At 45.1% G+C, this 25,684-nt stretch overlaps 1 protein-coding gene across 7 annotated transcripts in view; it reads left to right on the top strand.

Annotated features, from left to right (window-relative positions):
* The window catches only part of FAM110B (family with sequence similarity 110 member B), a 111,494-nt gene that overhangs the window by 71,184 nt on the left and 14,626 nt on the right, over positions 1-25,684 (top strand). Inside the window, exon 1 of one of the 7 annotated variants that reach the window (XM_087707041.1) lies at positions 22,224-22,691. The exons of the other annotated variants lie outside the window; for them this stretch is intronic. The gene's annotated coding sequence lies outside the window, so the exon portion shown is untranslated. Of the gene's footprint in view, positions 1-22,223; positions 22,692-25,684 lie in introns of those variants that run through there. 7 annotated transcript variants of the gene reach the window in all.

The following is a 25,684-nucleotide window of genomic DNA, read 5'->3' as shown; positions in this document are numbered from 1 at the left end:
ACTCATACAGTGACTCAAGAACTACACTATCAACATCAATTTATTTCTTTGTCCATAAATATAAATTTAGCAATTTGGAGTTACTAAGTTACTTGTATTCTTCATGGCAGTTCAGTAATTCATAGAAAGAACAATTGGAATAGCTAATGGTACTTTAGCGTAGCATAGTTTCCATTCCCCAATCTTGTAAGGCATTCTCAAGTGTCTTTGTCTTCTGCTAATTTCAGACTATTGAGCACAGATAGTAAACAGAATTAGCCAATCTGTGCTCCCTCTGGTGGACCCATAAGAGAGTGCACAATATATTAGATCCTATAGTAAAACTTGTTTAAAAGAGAGGAGGCAATTAGTGAAATCAGCTGAATGTTTTAACACTCCATAGTTTAATTATTAGTAATGTTTCAACATCTCTCAGATTTGTGAGATTGTATAAACATAGATCATGCAGTCTACCATTTTATTACAAAAATTAGATAAATATTTGAAAACCAATGCTTAATAAGTATTAAATTAGTGTTACTAATTTAGCAACCATAGTGATTTGCTTAACAAATGTGATAAGAAAAATCATAAAATGGGGCCAAACTCACTTAACAGATTTCTCACTTAGAAACATAAATTCTTGGCTGAATTGTGGTTATAAGTTGAGTGTGTGTGTGTAAGCATGTATTTTAGATGAACTGGCAGACAAACAAAAATAACCAACACTGTTTCAGTGCTGAAAAAAAAGAGAGGAAATTGTGGGATATAGACAGGTGTGGGGCCAATCCAGGAATAATGCAATGAATGTGGGTAGTGGTATTTAGATTATGGAAATTGGTTTTATATAAATACAGCACAACAGCATAGGTTTTTTCTAAGTGCCAATTACAGATATAAATTTATTTCACCATAAACATCTTGTTATTTTAAGACAAAAAGAGAAGGAGATTGGTTTGTTTTAAAGCTTTCTACCATTGTTACACCAAGCCAGAAGTCGCTCTTTTCCAGCCTAGGAAGGAGGTAGTGGCAAACCATTTCCGAAAAACTTTTTAGAGAACTACAGTGTTGTTCTGTTTTTGTACCTTCAATCAGCATTGACTCCTAGGAGTCGATGCTAATTGAAGGTACAAAAACAGAACAACACTGTAAACTTCGAAACTGCTTTGCTATGGGGTTAAAACAGTTATCATGATGTCCTCAGGACTGGATAAATGAAACTGAAAGAACTACACATGATTGGCTATGAAACAGCTTATTTGGAAATTCACTAAAAGCAACAGCAACCAGGAAATTAAACCGAAGGCTGGGCCGTAGGTTGTTTAGAATAAATTTGTGATGTATGTGTAAAGGAATATTTAAATGTAAACTATTCCCCCCAAAGCACATGGATTTCTGAAATACCCTCTTGCAAATGTGTATCAGGTGACACTTGTCTTTTCTTTCTACATCTTCTCTCTTTCGGAATAAGGACACATCACTTCCTGAAGGTGACACAGTGACTTCTTCTGTGGACAGCAGCATTCCCGCTGCAGCTGCATAAGGTCTTCTAAAGTTCAACACATCAAACGTTTGCATTATTAGACCAGGAAATCTTTTCTTTATTGTACTTTCAGCAGAACACATTTGCACTTCATCTGCATTAGATAACGATGTGCACTGCTCTGCCACTATTGTAGGCTGAATCTTTCCTATAATTTAAAAGCAGTTCCATGCAACATGAAATCCGCTTTCCTGTAAAGCGCTTTGAAGTGAGAATTATGTCAAGCTCTCACTGAATTGTTCCCATAGAGAGGAAACAATTCAACCTGGAATGTGGTTTATTGAAGCTAATTAAAAAACGTGACCTGCTTCATGTCATTATAGATCAAGTTTTATATTTTCAGATCCTCTGTAAGTGAACCTTATGTCTTCCCAATCATTCTTTTCCTTTATTGTCCAGTGCCCATTCCAATTCCAAAATCTGATTGAATGCTGATGTTTTGTAAGTTCTTTTTCCCCCTACGCTCCCCATTACATGTTCTCTAGGACTTGATCTACAGCTGTACAAATTGAATACGCTTTTTTACTATTGCTTGTGTTCATTTTTTCCTCATGAAATTTCAAAACAACCCTCCTGTTAATCAATAAAATAAATTAAGGGATTAAAATTTACAATCCTAAAATATCAGCAGCATTTTTAAGAATCTGTCCAATAGAGGTAGTTCTCAACTTACGACCACAATTGAACCCAAAATGTATGTTGCTAAGTGAGAAATTTGTTCAGTGAGTTTTGTGCCCATTTTACAACTTTACTTGTCACATTTGTTAAATGAATCACCACAGTTGTTAAATTAATAACATGGTTGTCAAGTGAATTTGGATTCTCCATTGACTTCGCTTGTCAGAAGGTTGCAAATGGTGGTCACATAATTCTGTGACACTGCAACTGTCATAAATTTGAATCAGTTGTCAAACATCCGAATGTAAATCACTTGACCATGGGGATGCCTCAACGGTCAAAAGTATGAAAATGGTTATAAGTTGTTTTTTAAGTGCTGTTGTAACTTTGAATGGTCACTAAGCGAACTGTTGTAAATTGGGGACTACCTGTACTTGTTCTTCAGCCTGTCCTCTTGCTGGAATACAGTAATTCAGCAGCAAATTAGTTGTTCCAGTCTTCAATCCCATTTGCCATAAATAGCAGGTGGCAAGATTTTTACCTCAAGAATGCCAGTCTTCCTCCAATTGCTCTAAATTCTGAAGCACCTGCTTCTTCCTTGTAGTATAGAATTATAGAATGAAAGTATAGAAAGAAATGAAATGTGTGTGATCACCTGGTAAAAATCCTTGTTGTGTACAGGAATATATTATTCAACAGATAGCCATTCAGTCTAGATTAAAAAGTCATTTAAGAAGAGTCCAATGCCTGCCAAACAAAAGAGGTCATACCAATTAGGAAACTTTAGTTCTTATCTAAAAGAGAAAAATACCTTACCCTTCCCTGCTCAGAAGATATGTTTGTTCTGTGCTCTGCTATTTTATTATTCAGAAAATGCATTTTTCTTAACTTACTTGCATGCAATGTAATAGCATACGATCAGGCTTTCTGTAACTGCTTACATGTTACATTGGAACCTAGACAGAAGCTAGAGATTCTTTTGAGATATTTCCAGGCTTGCTGAACTGTAATAGAGATCCCTCATCTTTTGGTGTTTATTTTAAATACACTGGGTTGAGATGGGCCTGGGTTCATGACCTACAGCAAGGTTCCCCTACCTGTGGGCTTCAGCCTACTTCCAAGCCATGGCCTTTGGCCACGGACCACATGACTGGCTTGCATATGCGCACGCGGGCACTCACAGTCCCGTTTGCATCACGTGCATGCTCGTGGCCCTGTTCGTGCATGCGTGTAAAGGCTCCTGCCCCTTCTCACCCCGGGCCGCCAACCCAGAAAGGTTGGGAAAATCTGAACGACAGTATATGAGTATCATGGGCTTGATCACAAATAATAATAGACATAATATGCATCAACAACACACCTTGGATCTTTTATTTAATTCAGAGTACTTATTATGGTGATCTGAATGTTGGGGACATTATCACAAATTATTGAGATTGCAATTGGAAATTAATTAGAGCATCCTAGAAGAGTTCTTCAATCAAGGATAAAGTTCAGGTGCAGCATGAATTGCACTAATAGATAACCTTTGCCAGAATGTGGATGAAAAAGGGTGCCCAACTTGGTCTTTTTAGGCCTATCAGCAGCCTTGAATACCATCAAATATGACATCGTTCCAGGCTGCCCACAGTGCTGAGAATTGAGGGTACTGTATTATAGTAACTGCATATGTTTTTTGAGATATGATTGTAGTTGGTGGTGGTGGAATAGGAGAGATGGACTTGATGGCTATTTTCCCTCCTCTCTATAATAGAACATTTATATTAAGTCTCTTGGAAAAATCATCCAAAGATACTGTGGTTTGATCATGATCAATATGCTGTCAATATCCAGCTGTATATCACTTCTAGGCCAGAATGGTGCCATTAAAGTCCTGTTCTGATGTGTGGGGGCTGTAAGAATTTGGATGGGAGAAACTAGAATTTAAATTGAATCCTAGTAACAGAATTTTTGTTTGTCCATCTGAGTTCACTGTCAGCTCCAACAGTGCCTTTTAAGAGGGTAAAGTTACCCCTAAAGAACAAGTTCTTGAGGATTCTCCTGGACTCAACATACCTTAGGTGGGAACCTGGCTTGAGAGTAGGGGAGCTTTTCTTCAATTTCAGTTGCTGCACTAGTTAAAACCTATCTGGTAATAGAAGGGTTTGGCGGCACCTTAATTAGGGAATTTATACTTCAGCAATGTTCCCAGGAGATGGTTTGTTTGTTTGTTTGTTTGTTTGTTTGTTTGTTTGTTTGTTTGTTTTGAAACATTTGATTCAACTTTCTGTATCCACAACCATTTTAATTATTATTTTTTTGTCATGGCTTCTGTGTGATGCATAAATGGGTTCCATACTTATGTAGAAGCCCCATTAAAATCTTCAAAGGCTGAGAAATGTGTTGAATGGTATATGCCTACAGGCACAGTTTCTGCTTTCTCACAGTTCCTTTTCAGTTGCTGTAGTAACTTTGAGAGTTTTCTCCATCAAGAGTTAACTACATTATTTTTTTCTCCATCAAGGGTTAACTAAATGAGGTTATCCTTTCTCTTTTATTTTCTCATCTAAAAATATTGCTGTTAATGATGATAATCAAGATAGTGATAATTGATAATATACCTGTGCCCCTAGAGATTGAGCTGGTGAAAGGTCTTCTTAAAAAGGTGTAAACTAGCAGAAAGTATGAAAAAGTAATCTCTTTGCATCTCTGTCAGGGAGAAATTGATACTGTGAACTTATAGAAACCTGTCTACAATTTCCCAAAATGTGCAAATTAAATACAAGAGAACCAGTCATTCAGTTTTTGGCCTCCAGTTTGGAAAAAAACTGCTTTTGGCAATCAAGGTATCAATATCAAGACTTTAAGATTAGTCCCTATTTGTCTTCTACACCATTGCTGCCCAGTGTGCTCTGCACATGATCTGATGAAGGTGATGATATCCAGTTTTAATTTCCAAGTTTCAAAGTGTTTAAAACAGGGGTCTCCAACCTCCAGTGCTGCAGCTCACCACCAGGCCTTGAGCCATTCAGAACTGGGCCATGGAAGTGGCAGGTGAATGTGGCTTGCCTGCCACTCGCACGGAACCATCCTCCCTCTTCCCAGTCTGCAAAGCCAGAAAGGTTGGGACTCTCTGATTTAAAATATTAATAAATATTTATTCAATAAATAAATATTAATAAAATGTGAATTGATGCAGTATATTTCAAGACAGTTGTTTCTCAGATACTATCAAAACACAAAAGTTCAATAGGGTTAACAAAGTGTTACGAATCTTTATAAAGGTACATTTCAACAATATTCATGTTCTTAACTAATTTGATAACTAGTCTATTGATTAATGAGCCTTTAATTTTAAAGGAATTAAACTACTGTTAAATAGAATTCTTCAACATATAGACTAGAGTATATTATGCTGTGTATCACAAGTCTGACATAGGTTTGCTGCCCATAATCTTATTGAGATCCATATCAATTTTTTTCTCCTTTTTAACAAAATATGCAACAAGTACCATTTGTGGGAGTCTACTATCCAGATCCCATATCTGAAAAGATGTGTTTGTAGGGGTGAAAGCAAGTGCATTCCAAGTCATAAATTGATTGATTTATGGTGACCACTCAGATAAAGCAAGACATATATCCAAGTCACAAGTTTGAGAGTCAAGTTCTTTGAGAAAGATTAGAGAAAAGTATGAGATTAGCTATGGACAGGTGGAATGTTGTGCTTTACAATCTTTCTTGGCAGTCAGGGTTAGGGTTCCAATCTTTCATGGAAGTCAGGGTCTTATTTATACTTACTGAAGATATGTCTTCATTCCAGCCCAGATGGTCTTATTTATCTCTAAGGTCAGGCATCTAAGTAAGTTGATCTCTTCTGAAACCTCTCAAACCTTATTTTCATAGCCAGTTGTATGGCTGCAAAATGGTACTATCATTATTTATGTTGCAACTTTAAACATGCTTCTGTATAGTTGGATTCTTCTGCTCCAGACTCTCACTCTAAACAACTTCCATCAACACTTAGTTGTACATTTGTTTATCTAACTTACATCATTGTTTTTTTTTATGTTGCCTCTTTCCATCCCAAATTGCACTTTTATAATGGTAGGAAGAGGACTCTTGTCAACATTGGCACTGCTATAAAGAGAACACCTCCATCCTTTTGCAAGCTGTTTAATAATTCTAATTGCTTTGGTTTTGTTTGAACAGACTATTTAAGCAGATAAATTTACTGAGAAAGAAGACCACACCATTTTATTCATTGTTGGTGCATTAGTGTTTCTATTCAATTGTTGTATATTTACAAAAGAGAATTAAAATCTTCATTTACTGAATTAACACTGCATATCTTTGGTACAGGAGAAAGATAAGATACTGGAAAAAATAAATAATAGAACTAATACACAGAGATCAATAGCACAATGTAAGATTTAAGTCATAAATGTTCCTGTATATTTTGAATGGTACATAGAGTAATATAATTCTGATTTACCATTGCTTTATTACCATATTCTACCATATTGGAGATTATTGTAATACATTGTATAAATGTGCATGTGCAAGATGGAAGATGGCTGCCCGAGCCGAACGCTCGGGTTTGCGAGGAGCGGAAAACACCCAAATTCTTAGGACGGAGTCTTCGGTTTGCGAAAAAGAGGAGCCTTTGCGAGAGACCGGCCACCAGACGAGCCAGGTAGATGGTCATCTGGAGGGGGCCACTCCTGGGCGGCCCCTGGATGGCGTTTTTGTCTCTCGACTGGCTGACGGCGGCGGCGCCATTCTGCGCACGATGACGGCGGCGGTGTTGTTCAGGCGGCGAGTGCCTGGGGGGGTCGTGTTCGGGCGGCCCCTGGACAGTGTTCTCGTGGTTTCTACATCCCCTGGCTGGCTGGCGGTGGCGGCGGCATTCCGTGGGTGGCGGCGCTTAGACAGTGGACACCCTTTAGCTGTGCTGGAGAGAGGTTTCTGTTTTGATTTATACTGGGACTGCTGGACTTGTTGGATTTGTTGGATTTGGGCTGGACGTTGTGGAGTGGTGGTCTGCGCCTTGCCCTGCCCCAAGGAGAGGGTGGTGAAGCGTTGTAGCTATGTGGGCCGGGAGTGGGAGGCTGGGCCTTACCATCGCCACAACTCTTCCAAGCCTTCCCCCTCTTTCCTTCTTGCTGCGGCCTCCTTTTCCGGGTTACTGCCGCTGCAGGGCTTGCATGCTGCTCTCCTTCGACTGCGCCCTTCTGGACTAACAACGAGAAGCGGGGGGGACGAGGCTACGAACTTGCCTCCTGCTTCAAACTGGCGCTTATGTCCTCCCCCCTACCATCTGCAACTACCCCAGCTATTATAGACTCTGGCCCCCTGGCCCCTCTTTGGCTCTTCCGGACTCACAGGAAGGGAGAGGAATGGAAGAACTCTCCCCCCTTTACTATCACTGATCCTCACCTCCGTATCTGCACAAATCCACTTGATTGGACTTTCAAGACCTGCACAATTTTATGGATGGAGTGTGTATGGCACGACTGTTGATGCATGAACCCACTTACTTTTTAACTAATTTTTATTACCTTAGTAGTAGTAGTAGTAGTAGTAGTAGTAGTAGTAGTAGTAGTAGTAGTAGTAGTAGTATTTTGTACTTTTTTAACTGACCATAGTGGGGAATGTATGAGTGAGTGACTGCGGGTACGTTTGAGAGGACTGAGAGGGCAGCCTGGTTCCTCCTCTACTGAGTGCAGTAGCAGAAGTGGTAGGGGGCCCAGGCCTACCTCTCGTCCCAGAATGAATGATATGAATGGCCTGCCGGGGAGAACAGAGGCCATGGGAGGGGAAGTGGGGTCTACGGGTGTGGGGATGGGCCGGTGCATCCCGGTCATAGTTGGAAGAGGCAGGTTTGATGGGAGTTATAGGGCTAGCCATTACCGGGGAAAGAGGGTTCGCTATGTCACAGCGATCCCCCCTTCCGGCCCTGTTAGCTCCACTCCAGGACCAGATGGCGAGAGTTGTCAGGGCCCTGGTCTCAGGCTGCTGTTGCTAAATGCCAGGTCTGTGGTTCACAAAGCTCCCCTCGTCCGGGACCTAATATTAGACGAAGGGGCAGACCTGGCATGTATTACTGAAACCTGGCTGGGAGGAGTCCCCCTCACTGAAATGTGCCCAGAAGGGTTTTTTTTTTCATTTTCCCTTTATTTGTATGCCGCCCTTTTCCCTGGGGGGACTCAGGGCGGCTCACAGTTCAAAAAAGGTGGGGGGAGGACAAACAGTTTCCAACATACAGACAATACAACATATTAAAAAACACAACAGCCACACAATTCGAGTGGGGTTAGAGTCTTAACCCCAGGCCAGCCGGGACAGCCAGATCTTTAGGGCGGCACGGAAGGACTGGAGGGTGGTGAGGGTCCGAATCTCCACGGGGAGTTCGTTCCAGAGGGTCGGAGCAGCCACCGAGAAGGCTCTCCTCCGGGTAGTTGCCAGTCTACACTGGCTAGATGATGGAATTGGGAGGAGGCCTAATCTATGCGATCGTATCGGTCTAGTGGAGGTAATTGGCAGTAGGCGGTCTCTCAAGTACCCAGGTCCAGTACCATGAAGGGCTTTGTAGGTGATAAGTAGCACCTTGAATCGCACCCAGAGATCAACAGGCAGCCAGTGCAGCTCGCGGAGGATAGGTGTTACGTGGGTGAACTGAGGTGCACCCACGATCGCTCACCCGGCCGCATTCTGGACCAGCTGAAGTCGCCGAATGCTCTTCAAGGGCAGCCCCATGTAGACCACATTGCAGTATTCCAGCCTAGAGGTCACAAGGGCACGAGTGACTGTTGTGAGGGCCTCCCGGTTCAGGTAGGGACGCAACTGGTGCACCAGGCGAACCTGGGCAAATGCCCCCCTGGTCACAGCTGACGAATGATGTTCGAAAGTCAGCTGTGGGTCCAGGAGGACTCCCAAGTTGCGAACCCTGTCTGAGGGGCGTACAATTTGAACCCCCAGCCTGAGAGATGGAACACTTGGCCAATTCGTGGGAGGGAAACACAGCAGCCACTCGGTCTTTTCTGGATTGAGCACAAGTTTGTTGACCCCCATCCAGTCTTTAACAGCCTCAAGACCCTGGCTCATCACATCAATCACTTCGTTGAGTTGGCACGGGGCGGACAGATACAACTGTGTATCGTCCGCATACTGGTGGTATTTTATCCCGTGCCGTCGAATGATCTCACCCAGCGGTTTCATGTAGATGTTGAAAAGAAGGGGGGACAGGACCGAACCCTGCGGCACCCCATACGTTAGGGGCCTAGGGGTCGATCTCTGCCCCCCGACTAACACCGACTGCGACCTGTCCAAGAGGTAAGAGGAAAACCACTGTAAAACAGCGCCTCCCACCCCCACCTCCTGCAGTCGTCACAGAAGGATACCATGGTCGATGGTATCGAAAGCCGCCGAGAGGTCAAGGAGCACCAGGATGGAGGCGTGGCCTCCATCCCTGGCTCTCCAGAGATCATCGGTCAACGCGACCAAAGCGGTTTCTGTGCTGCAGCCAGGTCTGAAGCCTGACTGGAATGGATCGAGATAACTGGCTTCCTCCAAGGACCGCTGGAGCTGAAAGGCCACCACCTTCTCAACAACCTTCCCCACAAAGGGGAGGTTGGAAACCGGACGATAGTTATTTAAAACGGCTGGATCCAAGGATGGTTTCTTCAGGAGGGGTCTCACCACCGCCGCCTTTAAAGCGGGGGGAAAGACCCCCTCCCGTAGAGAGGCGGTAACAACCGCCTGGATCCAGCCTCGTGTCACCTCTCTGCTGTTTACAACCAGCCAGGAGGGGCACGGGTCCAGCACACATGTGGAGGCACCTACAGCTCTCATCGTCTTGTCCATATCCTCAGGGGTAACAGCTTGAAACTCAATCCAGCGATGGCTTACCAGATTATCCCTTAGTGCCTCAGCTGGTTCTGCAGAATTGGAGTCCAGGTCCGCCCGGAACCGAGCAACCTTGCTTGCGAGGAATTGGACATAATCCTCAGCCCTGCCCTGCAGCCGATCGCCCGTATCCCTCCTATTTAGGAGGGAACGGGTTATCCTAAACAGGGAGGCTGGGCGCGACTCGGCAGACGCAACCAGAGAGGCAATGTGAGTTCTCTTAGCCATCCTAATTGCTCGAATGTATTCTCTGGTGCAGGTTGTTAAAAGTGCTCGGCTCGATTCGGATTTACTGGACCTCCATAAGTGCTCTAGGCGTCTCCTTTGGCGCTTCCTCTCCCGGAGTTCCTCAGTAAACCAAGGAGCCCTCCGGGATCCACTGCCTCGGAGCGGCCGTAGAGGCGCAATCTGGTTAAGAGACTTCGTCGCTGCCAAGTTCCAGGCAGCAACCAGCGTCTCCGCCGGACTGCGGGCGAGAGTATCAGGAATAACCCCAAGCTCCATCTGGAACCCCAAAGGGTCCATAAGTCGCCTGGGGCGGAACCACCTGGTCGGTTCCTCCTCCCTACAGTGGGGGTTTGGTCTCCGAAAGTCAAGCCTCAGTAGGTAGCGGTCTGACCATGACAGGGGCAAGATCTCGCTACCCCTCAGACCAAGATCACAATTCCACTGCTCCGAGAGGAATACGAGGTCAAGTGTGTGACCCGCTGAGTGGGTTGGTCCTCGGGTTACTTGGGTCAAGCCCATGGTTGTCATGGAAGCCATGAACTCCTGCGCTCCATCAGAGTGTTCACCGAGCGAAGGCAAATTGAAATCCCCCAGAACCATAATTTTGGGGAACTCAACTGCCAGCTCGGCTATCGACTCGAGGAGCGAGGGGAGGGCTGCTGCAACGCAGTTAGGAGGCAGGTACATTGGCAGCAGACCCACTTGACCCTTGAGGTCCAACTTCACCAGCAGAGACTCACACCCGACAAGCTCCGGAGCAGGGATCCTACGAGGTGCTAGAGACTCTCGGATAACAATGGCCACACCCCCACCCCTTCTCTGAGCTCTCGGCTGATGGAGCACCTGAAAACCCTCTGGGCACATCTCTACGAGGGGGACTCCTCCCTCCGGGCCCAGCCAGGTCTCAGTAATACATGCCAGGTCTGCCCTCTCGTCTAAAATTAAGTCCCGAACGAGAGGAGCTTTATGAACTACAGACCTGGCATTTAGCGCCAGCAGCCTGAGGCCAGGGTCCTGATTACTCACACCACCTGGCCTTGGAGTGGGACTCATAGGGCCGGAAGGAGGGATCTCTGTGACGTAGCGAGCCCTCCTTCCCCGGTAATGGCCTGCCCTAAAGTCCCCGCCATATCTGCCCCTCCCTGTTAAGACCGTAATGCTCTGGCCCACTCCCATGTCCGTGATCCCCCTACCCATCCCCATAACCCCCGCGAGCTCCGGCAGGCCCTTCGAAACAAGCATTCTGCGGCTGGGATTGACCCAGGCCCCCACTCAGTACAGAGGGTACCTGGACAAGGTCCCAGCCTGCTCAGACATACACAATCACAGAGCCAGTCACTCCCCACTAACAATTTAAAACACAAAAAGGTTACAACAATAATAATGGGTTAAAAAGTGGGCACATACAACAGCAATCACATCACTCACACCACATTCTTAAAATTTGCGGAGCACTGCGCTAGTGCGGTTTAAAATAAATGATAATATGGAAGGAGGGGGGAGAGCTTCTCCGCTCCTCTCCCTTCCTCCAAGTCCCAGGAAGACCCAAGGCCAAAGGTCCAAAAGTCTGTATTGTGCAAGGTGGTTATAGATGGAGGGCGGCAAGGCGTAAACGCCAGATGTTAACAAGCAGCAACTTTGTAGCCTCACACCCTCCAGATCAAGATGTAGCTTAAAATAATCACCAATGACGGTCCATAGGGGATATGAAGATAGTGTGTAGGGGAATGTCTTGTCTTCCCCCTCTCCTAAAGTTCTGAGAGGTCCAAAGTCTGGTTGTCCAAAGTCTGGGAGTGGCTGGAACAGATCAGGAGGGGGGAAGGGAAAGCGCCAGCTTGGTAACCAGTTTTTAAAACGCCCTACCCCTGAGACTGCCATCCTCTATCACTCCTTTCCACAGGCCGAATGCACCATAAATGTGCAGACCATAAGGTGCCAAGCGTTATGTCAGATGGTCGCTGCCCAAAATAGATGTTCCAGGGGCAGTAATGGTGGCAAGCGGTCGAGGAGGGCGGCTGTTACAAGGCCAGTGCAGATGGTCGCAGGCCAGGCAGTAGAGAATCAGTGCTGGATAGGGAAGCAGGCAAGGCAAGGCTCCACAGCAGCGAGGGCAGGCAGAAGAAGAAAATGCCCAGCACACAGAAGGGTGAAAGGGCGAGGCTGCGACGGCGAGAAAGGCAAGCAAAAATGGAGGAGGGGCGTTCAGGAGAGCTACGGCGGTGGCGGCCACAGCCAGCCGCCCAATCCGCTCGACCAAGCCCCGATAAGTCCCCACCTCTTTGGGGCGATGGAGGATGGTAATGACCGGTTATAGGGTCCCCAAGGCTCACCGCTCAGCTGAATAAGTTGAATAAGTTTGAAACGCTGAAGGTTGAGGTAAAACGCCGCCGTCAGCAGCGGGACGCCGTCGTCCTCCTCTCCACGCTGCGGGTGCAAATCCGGGCTGCCGAGAGTTTCACCCCTGCTTCCCTTCGTCCGTGCGAAGAGGGGGGAGGAAAGACGCCCAACAAGCCGAGATCGATGAAGGTTTCAGGTGCTCCACCAGCCACGACACCAGAAAAGGGGTGGGGGAGTGGCCGTCATCATCCGAAGGTCACTAGTTCCTCGTAGGATCCCTGCTCCGGAGATTGTCAGCTGTGAGTCTCTGCTGGTGAAGTTGGACCTTGGGGTTCAAGTGGGTTTGTTTCTAACGTATCTACCTCCCAACAGTGTTACAACAGCCCTGCCTGTGCTCCTCGAGTCAGTAGCCGAGCTGGCGGTTGAGTTCCCCAGGCTTATAGTGCTGGGGGATTTCAATCTGCGGTCGTTCGGCAAACGCTCTGATGGGGCACAGGAGTTCATGGCTTCCATGACAGCCATGGACTTAACCCAGGTAATTCAGGGTCCGACTCATACAGCGAGTCACACGCTCGACCTCGTGTTTCTCTCGGAGCAGTGGAGACGTGATCTAGATTTGAAGGGCATTAAGATCTTGCCCTTGTCATGGGTCAGATCACTTCCTACTGAGGCTCGACTTTCAGAAACCAATCCCCCACTGTAGGGAGGGGGAACCGATTAGGTGGTTCCACCCCAGGTGCCTGATGTACCCTACGGGATTTCAGACGGCACTTGGTGAGATACCTGACTCTCTGGCCCACACTCCGGCGGAGTCCTTGGTCGCTGCTTGGAATACAGTGGCGGCGGAGGCTCTAAACTGGATTACGCCTTTACGGCCTCTCCGCGGCAGTGGATCCAGAAGGGCTCCTTGGTTCACTGAGGAACTCCAGGAGATGAAGCGCCAAAAGAGACGCCTAGAAAGACGCTGGAGGGCCAGTAACTCCGAATCTGACAGAACACAATTAAGAGCCTTCATTAGGACTTATCTAGTGGCGATACGGGTGGCAAAATGTGCGCATTTTTCCGCTCTTATTGCATCTGCAGAATCTCGCCCAGCCGCCCTGTTTAGGATAGCCCGCTCCCTCTTGAAAGGGAGGGATGCGGGCGAGCCCTTACAAGGTAGAGCTGAGGAATTTGTTCAGTTTCTGTCAGATAAAATCGCTCGGATTCGGACGGACCTGGACTCCACTTGGACGGTACGAGCCGAGATGCCGGGGGAAAGTCTTGAGCGGATTTCGTGGAGCGAATTTCAACTTGTCGCTCCTGAGGAAGTGGACAAGGCCATGGGAGCGGTGAGTGCCTCCACCTGCTTACTGGACCCATGTCCCTCCTGGCTGGTCTCGACCAGCAGGGAGGTGAGGCGCGGCTGGCTCCAGAGGATTGTTAACACCTCTCTGCGGGAGGGATCCTTCCCGCACCCTCTAAAGGATGCGGTGGTGAGACCCCTCCTTAAGAAACCTTCCCTGGACCCAGCCGTCTTAAACAACTACCCTCCAGTCTCCAATCTCCCTTTTTTAGGGAAGGTTGTTGAGAAGGTGGTGGCCTTTCAACTCCGGTGGACCTTGGATGAAGCAGATTATCTGGATCCCTTTCAGTCGGGTTTCAGGCCTGGTTACGGCACAGAAACTGCTTTGGTCGCGCTGATCGATGATCTCTGGTGACCCAGGGATAGAGGACATTCCTCTATCCTAGTGCTTCTTGACCTCTCAGCGACCTTCGATACCATCGAACATGGTATCCTTCTGCGACGGTTACGGGAGGTGGGAGTGGGAGGCATCGTCCTAAGGTGGTTCTCCTCCTACCTCTCGGACAGGTCGCAGTCGGTGTTGGTTGGAGAACAGAGATTGACCCCTAGGCCCCTCAAATATGGGGTGTTGCAGGGTTCGGTCCTGTCCCCCCCTCCTATTTAATATCTACATGAAGCCGCTGATCAAATATCACCAATATGCGGACAATACTCAGTTGTATCTGTCCGCCCCATGCCAACTCAGTGAAGCAGTGGAAGTGATGTGCCAGGAGGCTGTCAGGGTCTGCATGGGAGCGAACAAGCTTGCACTCAATCCAGACAAGACTGAGTGGCTATTGATGCTGCCTCCCAAGAATAGTCCAGACATTCCACCTCTTAGCCTGGGGGGTAAATTATACACCCTTCAGAGACAGCCCGCAATTTGGGTGTCCTCCTGGATCTGCAGCTGACATTAGAACACCATCTGTCGGCTGTGACCAGGGGGGCTTTTGCCCAGGTTCGCCTGGTGCACCAGTTGCAGCCCTACCTGGACCAGGAGGCACTTCGAATGGTCACTCATGCCCTTGTCACCTCAAGACTGGATTACTGTAACGCGCTCTACATGGGGCTGCCCTTGAAGAGTGTTAGAAGACTGCAGTTGGTCCAGAATGCAGCCGCGCGAGCGATATTGGGTGTACCTAGATACACCCATGTTACACCCATCCTCCGCGAGCTGCACTGGCTCCCCATTGGTCTCCGGATGCGCTTCAAGGTGCTAGTCGTTACTTTTAAAGCCCTACATGGTTTAGGACCTGGCTACCTGAGAGACCGCCTCCTGCCACTTACCTCCCAATGACCAACAAGATCGCACAGGTTGGGCTTCCTCCGGGTGCCGTCGACCGGACAATGCCGGCTGGCGACCCCCTGGGGGAGGGCCTTCTCTGTAGCTGCGCCGGCCCTGTGGAACGATCTTTCTGCAGAGATCCGGACCCTTACCACTCTCCCGGCCTTTCGCAAAGCCACCAAGACCTGGCTGTTCCGGCAGGCCTGGGGCTGTTGATTAATATCCAGCCCCACTTAGACGGAATGCATGATGTGGAATTTTAATAATTGTATTTTTTATTTAATTTTTAAATGTTTCTTTTTACCTTGTCTGTAAGCCACCCAGAGTCCCAAGGGAGTGGGCGGCATACAAATCTTATTAAACTCAAACGCAAATTCAAATTATTTTCTGTCCAAATATTGGCAATCTTTTCTCAGCACCATTTTGCAGCCAGATTTCTGCACCATTTTTCTTTTCCCTATTCATACTGTATATAACATATACTGTTTTCTTGAGGTGATTGAAGAATAAATGAGAAAAGTTATAAATTGGGTACTTGCATGCTTTGAGACCCAATCTCTGTGTGTCACACATATATACATATATTTTAATATTGTAATGAAATCTAAAATTTGGGAATTGTAATCTATTTGGCAAATTGAAGACAGATAATTGATATTAAAAAAACTTTTGAAATGTGTATTCTGTATGAATGCACATTTCCCAGTTAAATGTAATGAATATAATTAGTGAACATCACTGTCTTATTTATTTGAGATTTATTTTGAGATAGATTTTCTCAAGAAGAATTTTTTAAAAATGAAAATCAAAAGTTATAATAAAAAATAATGGAGCCAAAGGAATATTTGTAGAGCTGGAAAACAGTACTCTCAATAAATTAAATTTGCATTATTATACTTCTAATAGGAAATTCAACAGCGAATTCATTAGAATTCATTATATATGTGAATAGCTGGTGCTTTAATTTTATAGGAAGTAAAGAACAGAAAGAAGCATTGTTATTTTATAGCAAGTAATGATAAATATGCTATTATTTTATACCCATTTAAATGACTTTTATTGTAACTTGGCACACATCAATTCCCATTGTCAAAGCATGATTTTAGCACAGTATTATTGTTGGTTGTATAGTCAGCGAGATGTTTAGACTGGATTTTGTAATTGTCTACCTATCAAATACTTTCCAAGTTCCTGGGATAGGGAGATGTGGTAGGACAGACACTGGTGATTTAATAATTTTGCAATATTTCAGAGACAAGTGTCTCTGGTTACTTATGCTTGGTTCATAATATATGTTCTGATATATAGGGGTTTTGAGCAGTTCCTCTCCAGGTACAGTATAACTTGTGGCTTTTTTAGGTAAAGAAGCAGTTTCACATGAGCTGGAATCTTCAGAGTTATCACTTTGCAAATTTTGAACTGTATATAGAAATTGATGAGAGACAGGATTTGTCTCTCCCTACAAATTGAAAACTTTCTGGTACTTTCTGCATTCAAAACCTGGATGGAACTTCTGAGAGACAGTTTATTCTTAAATCTTCTGAACTGTATGTAGCAACGTAACTGATTTACAGAGAGTCTCCATGCAAGTCAAGGAATAACTTGACTGTTCATCGCTGAATATTTGATACTGAGAAATAAGTTGTTCTTGTGCTTAGAGGTGGTACATATTTATCATGATGTATGGATATTGATATTCTTCTCCCCCTTGACTTTGTTTAATCACTTGGTAAACTTAAGCAACCATTACTGCATATTCAAATGATACATTACATTCTTAATTGATAATGTTGTCCATGCTGAATCATTACTTAATTGATTTATAATTAAATATAAACATCATGATTTCTTATTTATTTAGCCATTTTAAAAGCTAAAAAGCTTGAAGATTATAACTTTTTTGTGGAGAAAGCTTTTTAACTTCAAATTATTTTGGTTATTCTTTCTTTCCTGCATGTGTTCCAGCTGTTTTCCTGTAGATATGGCGGGAGGGGCTACAGCTGGGTTTAGTCACAGCCTGATTGGTCCAGAGACTGAGAGAAATTTCTTAAAGTATCCTTCCTTCTCTATTGGTTCTCAGTTTCCTCTCTATCTTTGGTCCAAGCTTTGGCTTCTTTGAGGTATTGAATTTTGTTCTAATTTCTAATTCGATTGATTGGATAGTCTAACTTTCTTTAAATTTTTGGACTGCTGGCTATAGAGTCTGAGCTGTCAGCCTCATAAGGAGGTAGGAGTGCCCTGGTCTCCTACCTCTGGGCCTGGGGGTGCTCTGCCCAGTCCCTGGGTGTCCCTGGGTGACAGGCTCCCATTTGCAGCCGAGCACAATCTGAGGCTTAAGGGGACGGTGTCTCTGCTTCATCCTTCATTGCTTCTAGTCTCCAGAGCGCCGCACCTTTAACAGCCTTGCCGTGGCTTCAAAAGCTCCATCGCGGCTTCAAGAACCTCGTTGTGGCTTGTAAAGGCATGCCACTAATTGAGCGGCCACCATGGCTCAGAAACAGCGCGCCACGGTTTGAACAGCAGCCACGGCTTTTAAGGCAGCTCCGCAGCTCGTAATTGGCGCCATGGCTCCAATCTGCTGTACTCACAAAGGAGACCAAAGAGAGAGATTCAGTTCGCCGCGAGGCCATTGCCTTAGAGCCATTGCACCAGGCAGCCTCATCTTCTTGCCATGAGGCGCGGTAGCCATTTTGGGGTGACCTTGTGGAAGCGGCCATTTTCTGAGGCAGAGGCTTGTATCGCAGCCATTAATTGAGGCCAGCAGGTGATTTTTCCTGTTGGCCACAGCCCGCAACGTGGCCATAGATCGAGGCCGGCGGGCTCCTGAACAGATTACCACCAAGCTCAAGTCACGTGAGTGAGGCATGGCCTCCACAGTTCCCGTGTCAGCACAGGCTCCTATGGGGATCCATAGTGAGGTGGCAGAGGAAGGCCAGGGCAGACTGAGAATCATGGCAGCGGCTGCCAGTCCATCTGCTGACCACCACCCTTCTAGAGCTGGGTTCACCGACAAAAGGGCGAATGACAAAAGTGTGTCCGACTAAACCGCGGTGACAAAACCGTGAGTTTTAAAGCGCGCCGATGAATGAGCACTGAAGCGTGGCGACAGAAGCGCGCTGTAAACCTAACCCTAAACCTAACCCTAAACCTAACCCTTACCTTAACTTAAATCGCGCTTCTGTCACCGCACTGTTGTCGCCGCATTGATAACGTTGCGTTGATGACGTTGCGGTTTTAGCACCACGGTTTTGTCAGCATGCTTTTGTCGTGCGCACATTTCTCAGGTCACGCTAGAGCTGCTGTGAGACATGTGTTAAGAAGGCAGAAGGCCTTGGAAAAGCAAGTGCCTGGGCAGAGAAACAAGCATAGACTACTACGCCTGAATCTCCTTGCAGATCCAGGTCCCCAGTGAGGCCCAGTCCTCAACACTCTGCCTCTCCTCCTAGAGGCTTTATCCCTTCCTCCCCTTCTATCTCTCCTGCTATACCTTGCAGACAGGTGGCCTCTCCTCCCATCCATCTGTCCAAGATGGTATAGGGAGGGGGGAAGAGATCCATTGGAAGGGGGGTCCAAGGAGTACCTCTCAGCTTCACACCTAGCACCTAGCACTCCAGGGTCCTTCAACACTTGGGCCTTCGGATGAAGACCTGGAAGATCTCGAGCTCCTGCCTGAAAGTATCAGGAGACTCATTTCTTCTGCATTTCCCAACAGGAACGCTCTTTGCAGGGGGGGCAAGGCCTCATTCTGATTCCAGGCACCCTATATCTCCATCCTCTTCTCGTGGTCAAGGTCCTCCATCGGTGGTTAGCGAGGGCTCAGTACTAGGGGAGGGTGCACATCCAGATCTGGGGTTTTCTGAGGACGAGGACACCATCCCTCCTGATCCCCCAGCCTTTCTTGGCCTCTTTTCCCCCCCGGCATTCAAACCTCTTCTGCATAAGGTGAAGAAGACTCCTCAGATTGGTACAGGGGCTCCACCTGTGTCCCAACATAGGGATCCCAACATAGGGATCCATCCCACTATGGATAAGGAGGAAGTTCCAGTCCCTCCACTGTTTCTGGAAGTGGTCAAAAACCAGTGGGCTCAGCCTTCCACTTTGCCCAATCCGGGGAGCAATGACCACCACTTCTATAATATGGAGCAGGCTTTCTCCCAGGCCCTTCAATTGCCAACTGTAGACTCTCCTATTGCTCTTCTCGCTAATGTTTCTACTGTGGCCTCAGGGAATGTAGCTGATAAACTAAAGTTCGACAAACGTGCAGAACTTACTTTACATAAGAATTTCAATGCTTCAACCTGGGCTATTAAATCGACCACTGCTGCTTCCTATTTTAATCGCACCACCATTATGTGGCTGTGCCAGTTACAGGACTGCATCTTGATTCAGGATGAGCATCTTCACAAGAGCTCACCAAAATTATCTCGACCATGCAGTTCTCTGTGGATGCCACTCTAGATTCTATCAAGTTTGCATCTCGATAACGTCCAGGCATCTTTTGTGGCTTTGCAACTGGCAAATGGACAACAAGTCCAAATGGAATTTGGCAGTGGCCCCTTACACCAGACCCAACCTCTTCGGGGAATTGACAGTCACCCTATCACCGGGCCTTCGCTGGTCCCTAAGATTGTGGTTGTCTCCATCCCTGTGTTGCGGATCCAACATTTGGGAGCCGGATCGTATCACGATAGATGTGAGCCTCTACAGCTAGGGGGCCCTGATGGAATCCAAGCTGGCACAGGGTCATTGGACAATCTCAGACTTTGACCACAATATAAATTGGCTGGAGCTGAAGGCAGCTCTCCTGGCCCTCCTTCATTTTTGGGACTCAATTGTGCTCCTTCTAACGGACAATGTAGCCACAAAGGCACACATAAACCGTCAGGGGGGGCTCATTCCAAGTGCCTCTGGCTGGAAGCTCAGAAACTCATACTCTGGGCAGAGAAGAACCTGGCATCAATAACATCAGAGCACATCTCGGGCATAGCCAACCATCAGGCCGATTGGCTGAGCCAGGCGACAGTCAACTACAACGAGTGGCAGATGATCCCAGAACTGTTCCACAGGATTTGCCACCACTTTGGCACCCCACTGGTGGACTTGTTTGCAAGCCCAGCCAATGCTCAACTGCCCCGGTTCTTCTCCCGCTTCCCAGCATGAAATGCAGACAGGACAGATGCCCTCAGAAGTCCATGGCCTCTGGGCCTTCTTTATGCCTTTCCTCCTCTCCCTTTAATCCAGGGGACCCTGAGGAAGATAGTGATAGACACGGCAAACATCATTCTGGTAGCCCCATATTGGCCAAGACGACCTTGGTTTGCGGACCTTATCCAACTATCCATGTCTCCCCCATGGAGAATTCCTCAGGAGGAGATTGCCCTCTGCCTGTTCCACCCAGGACCCCAGTGGCTCCACCTGAGTGCCTGGCACTTGAGCGCCTTCTTCTAAAAGACGCTAATCTGTCAGCCAAGGTCATCTCAACCATTGAAGCCTCTAGGCGCCCGTCGACCACACGAATCTATAATTCAATGTGGTCAACGTTTGTTCTTGTCGACGTGTAAGAGATTCAATCTTTCTCTGACCACCGCTTCAGTCACCCAAATGTTTGAATTCTTACAACACAGCTTAGACCAAGGTCTCTCTCATAACATCTTACAGAGGCAGATAGCTGCACTATCCTCTGCCCTGGTGGGGGGGGATGGCCATTTCTCCCTGTCCCAAGTCCCTTTAGTCAAATGGTTCCTTAAAGGGGCAGTGAATCTGTGCCCTCCCCCAGTGCATCGGTTTCCCATGTGGGACCTTTCCCTAGTCCTTCCCTAGTCCTTAGGGCTCTCACAGGGCTGCCGTTTGAACCATAAAGACCAGTACACCTCAGGTTTTTAACCTACATTTGTCATCGCTGTTACCTCAGGTCGACAAATCTCTGAATTAGGGGCACTGTCACCCAAGGATGACAATTCCACCAAGATAGGGTCATCTTTAGACTGGACCCGACCTTCCTCCCAAAGGTCAATTCCATCTTTCACAAATCGCAGGAGGTTATACTCCCTAACTTCTGTCCCTCCTTCTCATGAGAGGGAACACCTTTGACACTGACTTGATGTCCACCACACTATGCACATTTATCTCAGGCGTATATTTCTCTTCCGGCGGTCAGAGGACCTTTTCCTTTCCTTTCAGCCCAGCACTCTGGGAGCTAGGGTCTCTTTTGCCACGATAGGCAGATGGTTATGCCAGGCCATCACGGCAGCTTATGAAGCCTTAGGCCAAACCTCCCCCCCCCCCAAGGGATTATGGCCCACTCCATGCGGCGTGACGCTACCATGGCTGCATGGGCCACTAGGGCCCCTCTGGAGGATATCTGTAGGGCAGCCAACTGGGCTTTTCCAATACTTTATCCGATACTAGACCATTTCGTTTCGGTTGACGTGTCTGTTGGACATCGGTTTCTTCAATAGGTAGCGATCTCCCCTCCCCCAGAGTCAACATCCCGCCCTGGGACCTAGCTTGGATATGTCCCAGTTGCAGCCCCTCCCACCATAACTACAGGAAAAAGAATGTTGGTCCTTACCTGAATGTTTCTTTTATGTAGATTGGCGGGAGGGGCTACATCCCGCCCTAGGTTGGAGCGGGTGAGGGGTGGTCAGGGGGTATGTTGTTTGTCTTTCTTGCATGATGTTTTCGCAACTTTCTTCATTCAACCTCGAGGTAACTGGGAGCCAATAGGGAAGGAAGGACTCTATGACCAACAGTCCAAAAATTTAAAGAAATTTAAAATATCCAATCAATCGAATTAGAAATAAGAACAAAATTCAATACCTCAAAGAAGCCGAAGCTAGTGCTTGGACCAAAGACTGAGAGGAAACTGAGAGCCAATAGGGAAGGAAGGATACTTTAAGAATTTTTCTCAGTGTCCTGACCAATTAGGCTGTGACTAAACTGAGCTATAGACCCTCCTGCCAATCTACGTAAAAGAAACGTTCAGGTAAGAACCAACGTTCTTTCTCAGTTCTTTTTGTGAGGTGGTATTCAGAACTTTATTCTGATCCAGGGGTGTTGCGGAGTTCTATTCCAACGATTGTTGCTCTGTAGATTTGTACAAAAGTTATACTACTGATTTTGTTTTCAGTACCTTTCCAACATAGATTTTGCATTTTTTGCAGCATCTAGATAGTTTATCAAAGTTTGTCCAAATCCCTAAATCACTAGTCAGTAATGATAGGGCCACAGTGAAATTAAAATTCTGTGTCTCAAACTGCATTTCTTCCTTTTCTAGTGTTTTTCAACCCTGACAACTTTAAATTGGGTGGACTTCAGCTCCCAGAATTTCCCAATAAATATGCTGGTTGGGGAATTCCTGGAGTTAAGGTCCACACAGCTTAAAGTTGCCAAGGTAAAGAAATACTGCTTTTATTCCATAAAACAGAATTTTCAATTTTAGCACTTCTATTTTTTTTTCTTTAGATGAGTTCTTCTGACGGCCTTAATATTATGTAAGTAAGATGTACTAATAACCTTGGTCATCCTATTGTCACGTTTTTTTCCCCAATCAACTATAATTGCTGGGGGGAGGGGGAAATAATACCTGAGGGATCTTATACTCATTGCACTCTTCAATTGTAGGAGCAATCTGTTTAGTCTTGTTTTCTGTTGTTGTTTTTTAAAACAAGCTCTGTATACAGATTTGTACTTGGAAGTTGTATTGCAAAAACAAAACATTGCCATGAGTAAGAATGGTTTGCTATGCTATTTGTTCTGAAGAAAATCTTTCCTTTTGAATTTCTCTATACTGAATAGTTTGGAAACCTTCATATTTGAGCTCTCCCCCTTCATTTTAGGGGTTCCTTCATAAATCCAGTTTATGTGCAAGGAAACTATTTTATAAAAAGAAACCAAGAGCAATATTTATATAGTTTATCATTGTTTGAGAACAAAGAAATGTTCTATTGTGAAAAGTACTTTTGTTTATTTATTCAAACAAATGAGATGCATTATGACAGTAAGAAGTTAATTTAGCCATGAAAAGGTTACTTCTTGGCTTCATGTACCTCTCATGTATAATAATGAAACATGAAAGGATTTTAATTTATGATAAGGTAAATTAATCATAGATAATTGTGGTTTATGACAACACTGTTGTTCTGTATTACTTCACAGAGGGTTGAAATGGAATATTTTAAAGCTGAAGATCGAGATGAGACAGTATAAGGAAAATCAAATCATTTGTTTGAAGGGAAAAGTTAACATTCTCCCTGAGAGTCTAATATATTTAAATAAGCATCATTAAAAATAACTTGAGTTATTACTGCAATCTTAAATGAGACATTTGCTTTATTACCCCTTTAATACCAAACAGTTACATAATAAATGCTACCTAATAAAACTTGCTATATATATTTATATCAGCATTTTTTTGCTGATAAATAAATGAAGAGAGACTAGTATAGATCTATTTCAAGCTATTTAGCTCTCATTTGCCAGCCGTACCCTTATTGGGATTTGAACCCCGGTTCACCCACATAACACCTATCCTCCGCGAGCTGCACTGGCTACCTGTTGATCTCCGTGTGCGCTTCAAGGTGCTTCTTACTACCTATAAAGCCCTTCATGGTAGTGGATCTGCGTACTTGGGAGATCGCCTCCTGCCAATCACCTCCTCTCGACCCATAAGATCCCACAGATTGGGCCTCCTCCGAGTGCCATCTGCCAGCCAGTGCCGGCTGGCAACTACGCGGAGGAGAGCCTTTTCTGTAGCAGCTCCGACCCTCTGGAACGATCTCCCCGTGGAGATTCGTACCCTCACCACCCTTCAGACCTTCCGCACAGCCCTCAAGATCTGGCTATCCCGCCAGGCCTGGGGGTAAAGACCATAATTTGCCCCCGCCCGAATGTTGAATGAATGTTGTTTGATTTTAACTATATACTGTGTTTTTATGTCATTGTATGTCTTCCCCTCCCATAAGTTGTTAGCCGCCCTGAGTCCCCTCAGGGAAAAGGGCGGCCTATAAATAAACGCAACTGAACTGAACTGAACTGAACTTGTGCTATTTTACATGTTAGGCAGTTGTAATAACCTCTAAGTCACAAGCTCTCCACCCTTATCTAGCTAGCTAGCTAGCTAGCTAGCTATCTACTTACCTACCTACCTATATATATACATACATACACATATACATATACATATACATATATATACATACATGTGTGTGTGTGTGTGAGTTGTATTTGTGCTGATAAATAAATCAAGGCACAAATACAACACAAATGTAACAAAGGCAACAATAAAAATATTGGGTTTCTGTCATGATGGTCTCTTGTGATGAGCCGATAGACAGATAATGGAAGCAGTTAGCTTCCTCCCATAATTGGGGCATACCAGGGGTTGTGACATTATATATATATATATACTTAAAGTCACAACCCCTGGTATGCCCAAGTGTGGGAGGAAGGTCACACTTCCACTCTCTGTCATTAGGCTCGTCACAAGAGTCCATCCAGACAGAAACCCAATATTTTTACTGTTGCCTTTGTTATATTTGTGTTATTATTTGTGCTGATAAATAATCTATAGATATTAGTCTAATCTATAGTATAGATCTATACTAGTCTTCCTTTATTTATTTATCAGCACAAATAATAACACATATATATATATATATATATATATATATATATATATATATATATATATATATATATATATATATATATATATATATATATATATATATATATATTTGTGTGTGTGTGTGTGTGTGTTTGAATATACACACATACATACATAGACACACACAATTACCATACTGGCATAAATAAATTATCTACCTAGACTGGAATTATGTCTTCTCATAGCAGTCACTGAGTACTGTGAAGACCATAGATTTGTCATGTTGTTCCCCCCCCCCTAACATTAGCTAATCATAAATATGTATCTTGTAGCAATATACCAAATATTGCATTGCTTTTTCATGGCTAATAATTCCTTATGGTACTAAATAATTAAATGGTTACTAATCAAGTTGTAATTATGTTTTATTTGATAAACTCTTGCTTGTCTGTCAGAAATCCTGTCTTTCAATTATCTTAGTAGCATCTGTCCCAGAGACAGAATATAGTAGTAATACTTTATAGCTTTCCAATTTCACAACTATTTCCCTCCTCTTTTGGTTATCAAAGTTTCTAATTGAAAGGAAGGCATCTATTTCTGACTAGAAACAACAGATAATGAAAATATAAGATTTACAGGAAGGGCAGATGGAGGCAAAGACTGGAATGGGAGCTTTGAAGGAACATAAAGAGAAATAGTAGGGGGAGAAGGCAGGCAGAATATGCAAAAGAAATAAGAGAAGGCCCCCTACATTTGCAAAGCTGTTTCATATAGTCATATTTAGTTTTCTATATTTTCTTAGTTGAAATGTTTGTCATTAAAAAAAGGTTCCATAAAATAAATATTATTCTGATCTTAAGATCATCTGAAATATTTGTA

Source organism: Thamnophis sirtalis, unplaced genomic scaffold (genome assembly GCF_051295495.1).
Source record: "Thamnophis sirtalis isolate CommonGarterSnake01/CBP01778 unplaced genomic scaffold, rThaSir2_p1.2 scaffold_2, whole genome shotgun sequence".
Taxonomy (NCBI): Eukaryota; Metazoa; Chordata; class Lepidosauria; order Squamata; family Natricidae; genus Thamnophis; species Thamnophis sirtalis.
This window is presented reverse-complemented; position numbering and strand designations above follow the sequence as displayed.